The following is a 3,870-nucleotide window of genomic DNA, read 5'->3' as shown; positions in this document are numbered from 1 at the left end:
CCGATTATTTGACAAAACTAATGTAAGAAGTCGCTTCAAGGAATCAATTATTTCTTATATTACTCCGCCCAAACGTGGAATTCTCCTCCAAATTCATGACAACTGTCTCTCCCTTTCCTCCTCTTTTCCGTTTCCAGATCGTGAGCTTTAACCAGCGTACCTAAGACCAGGGACCTGACCCAACCCGAACCAAAGCACTTCCAAAACCAAAGCTAAACCAAACCAAACCTAGCTGTGTGAACGCCTCAACCCCACACGCTATTGTCAAGATGAAGCTGGATAGCGCTCCGGGAGACATGAGCGAGTGGAGGGAGGTGGACTTCGCCCTCAACTGCACCTACATCGTCCCAGACCAGGTGTCTGACCCCAGCTTCAGTCTGCCCAGAGCCATGACGTCCATCCCACGCAACCTCACCTTCCAATACAGCACCGACAACCAGGTAAGAACGACCCATACCATACACCATCTATTAGTGTTTATGTGTTGTGCACTGAATTAAGCTGCTTTGTAAACATTGTGTCATTTAAATCACTGCGTCTTCATTTCTAAGTGGGCATCATTAATTAGTTAATTAGTATCTACAATCATTATGCTATATATGATTGGACAGGCAATCAGGCAGCCTCATAACGGATTGACAAGGCACACACTAAGTGTTGACAACTAACTTCGACCCCAAGTGCATGCTCACTCACTATCCCTGGTGATGTCTTAGACGAGTATTGTTTCAGATGAAAGTATTAGCGTGTATACCTCTCCAAAATATTACGAGTATTGTTTCAGATTAAAGTATTAGCGTGTATACCTCTCCAAAATATTCATAGTTACGTAGCATTCTGTTGTGCCATCTGCACGGGGGTTAATTTGAACAATAGATTTGCTGACTAACGGGTTCTCTCTGCACACGCGCACACGCACACGCACACACGCACACACACACACACACACACACACACACAGACACACACACACACGCACACACACACACGCAGTGCAGTGTGTTTGTGAATGAACGGTGCGCCGATGGAGATGAGGTCACCGGCAGTTTGAGGTCAGGGGGTCAGTTGACATATTCTAGTCACCCTCTATTTGGGGTTCCACTGATTGACTCATCAGGCGAGATGTTTCAGGCCTGGTTAAGCTTCTCAAAGTCTCTGGGTCAGTGTTACACAAGCAGGCACGCATGCATGCAAGCAGACAGACACGCAGAGTGAGATATCAGGGATCAGCTGGGCTTCCTGAAGGTGATCTAATCGTGTCAAGACTTCCCTCCTACTGTACACTCCTTTGTTCCCCTCTCCCCCTTGGGCGTCACCCAGGGTGCACACAATACTAGTAAATCAGCTGACTGCTTGGAGAGCGGGCATCTGTCTGGACCTGTAACGTGTAGTGCTGCAGATCTGCCTTTGTTTGCAAAATGTTATCTTGAGTAAGTTCTCTTGAGCAACACGTATCTTCATTAGTATTGGGAAGGTGAGGTTGCGTGCGATGGAGGTCATGTACTGTATCTTCATTAGTATGGGAAGGTGAGGTTGCGTGCGATGGAGGTCATGTATCTTCATTAGTATTGGAAGGTGAGGTTGCGTGCGATGGAGGTCATGTATCTTCAGTAGTATTGGAAGGTGAGGTTGCGTGCGATGGAGGTCATGTATCTTCATTAGTATTGGAAGGTGAGGTTGCGTGCTTTAGGCTGAACTTCTAACGTATCTTGTGTAAGTATGTTGTCTTGAGCAACATGGTGGCCTGCGGCTGCTGCTGCAGCTGCTGCTGCTGCTGCTGCTGGCAACAGAAACAGAAAGACAGACGTGGAGGAGAAGACAGAATGTGTCTGTCTCTCACGCTCACTTCTTGACTTCTCTTCACTTTTCTCTGCGGTGGACTTGGCTCCTCCCCTTCCTCTTCCTCTTCTCTGTTTTCTGCCCTCCTTCCTCTTGTCAGTCTGTCACCTCTTCCTCTCTGTGCTGCGTCTCTCAGCCCGAGGAGAAAGGTGTGAAACCCGTGGTCGTTAAACTCAGGGTTTCTTTACACGGCTCAGGCTGCGTACGCCGAACATGAAACTCTTCACAAACTCACACTCGTTAACCAGATTTCGTAGGTCGCATGCAATCGCCTCACCAACAGTGGCGTGTGTGCGCGAGTGTGTGCATGTGTGTGTGTGTGTGTGTGTGTGTGTGTGTGTGTGTGTGTGTGTGTGTGTGTGCGCGCGAGTGTGCATGTGTGTGTGTGTGTGTGTGTGTGTGTGTGTGTGTGTGTGTGTGCGCGCGCGAGTGTGCGTGTGATCAAATTCCCCTCAAGGAACATCAACGCAAACGAATAATGTCATCTAGTTCTGTCTGCTGCTACTTTACGATAAACAAAGAACACGTAAACATCCAGAGACGAGGAGAAACCATGATATGCAAACATACCAACACACCCACACACAGACACACACAGACAAACACAGACACACACACACACACACTCGCGCACACACACACAGACACACAGACAGACACACACACACACACACACAGACACACACACAGACACACAGACACACACACACACACACACACACAGACACACAGACACACACCCACACACACACACACACACACACACACACACACACACACACACACAAGCTAATTTCCTCCACTGGCCCTTGTCCATTGAGTGGTTTCCCTTCTTAATGATGTGTCATGCGACTCTTTCTCCTTGTCTGTGTGTGTGTGTGTGTGTGTGTGTGTGTGCGTGCGTGCGTGCGTGCGTGCGTGTGTGTGTGTGTGTGTGTCGGTGTCGGTGTGTCTGTGTGTCTGTGTGTGTGTGTGTGTGTGTGTGTGTGTGGGAGGGTGCACATAAGGTGAGTCTGCCAAAAGGGGCGTGTACAATCTAAATAAGTGTTAAGGTGTGACAGTCACTGTATCCGGAAAGGTGTTGTTTGCAGGGATTTTACACAGGTGAGTGTACAGAATGACTGTATGTAATTCAGGATAATATTCTGACAGTGCCGGTAAATCTAGCTAAATTTAGCCAAATTTGTGTGTCGTTCCTGCGAAACGAAACGGAATGTGAGTTCACGGATCCAGATGGTTTTAGCCAAGCTAAGAAAATTTACTCATTCATTGATTTTTTTTTTTTTTTACAGTTCAGGGTTTTTCCTGTCTCAAAATGAGGAGGTGGTAGCTATGGAGCCCCACCCATATCGGATTTTTGAGACCGATACTGATTTTAGTGGGGGTGGAATTCACCCCTTACCGATAGGTGGCGGATATAATGTTTTTGCTAGTTTCTTTGTTTGTTTTAGTTGGAATGACATAGACGTTTTCTAATGTTGATTGTGCCGAAGGCTGTTTTTTTTTTTTTTTTTTTACAAATAACTTTATTATAGTGTTTTCCATGAAGACACCTGTCAGAGTTTTGGTCAAGAGCTGGAGGTGGCATGGAATCCGACGGAGGTGGCCACCTCCGAAGTCTCTATGCAGGAAAAACCCTGCAGTTGCACAACAGAGGAAATAGCTTAAATAGCTAGCACTCCAAATCCAATGAGTCTGAGCGACCACACTGTTTGGAGGAGCTAGGGGCGAGGAGGAGGAACAGGTGGTCCCTCTCTTACCCTCCTGTCTCGCTCCTCGTACCTCCTCGATCGCATCCCGAAGAAGCGTGCCAGGGAAGACGGGGTGGGGGGGCGACTGAGGGGGGGGGGGCACGTGGCAGATGGGGCGTCAGTGACGACGGGTGAGAGAGAGAGAGGGGGGGATCTGGGTTAGCCCCCCCCCCCCCCCCCCTCCGTGATTAACTTTCGTTTGGAAGAGGCAGCCAGCCAGGCATCAGGCTTCAAGACGTTGACGCTGAGGCGTGCGCTATAGCGTCGGCCCATTTAAGAA

The 3,870-nt window shown here is 48.4% G+C and overlaps 1 pseudogene across 1 annotated transcript in view; it reads left to right on the top strand.

Annotated features, from left to right (window-relative positions):
* The first annotated feature begins 269 nt into the window (after positions 1-269).
* LOC310784585 (PR domain zinc finger protein 1-like) overlaps positions 270-3,870 on the top strand; it is a 14,377-nt pseudogene continuing 10,776 nt past the window's right edge. Inside the window, exon 1 of the transcript XR_014554080.1 lies at positions 270-440. The product of XR_014554080.1 is annotated as a PR domain zinc finger protein 1-like (transcript). The remainder of the gene's footprint in view (positions 441-3,870) is intronic.

This window comes from Poromitra crassiceps, assembly GCF_964638095.1.
Source record: "Poromitra crassiceps genome assembly, chromosome: 11".
Lineage (NCBI taxonomy): Eukaryota > Metazoa > Chordata > Actinopteri > Beryciformes > Melamphaidae > Poromitra > Poromitra crassiceps.
Note: the sequence above shows the minus strand (reverse complement) of the source record. Positions and strands in the feature narration are given on the sequence as shown.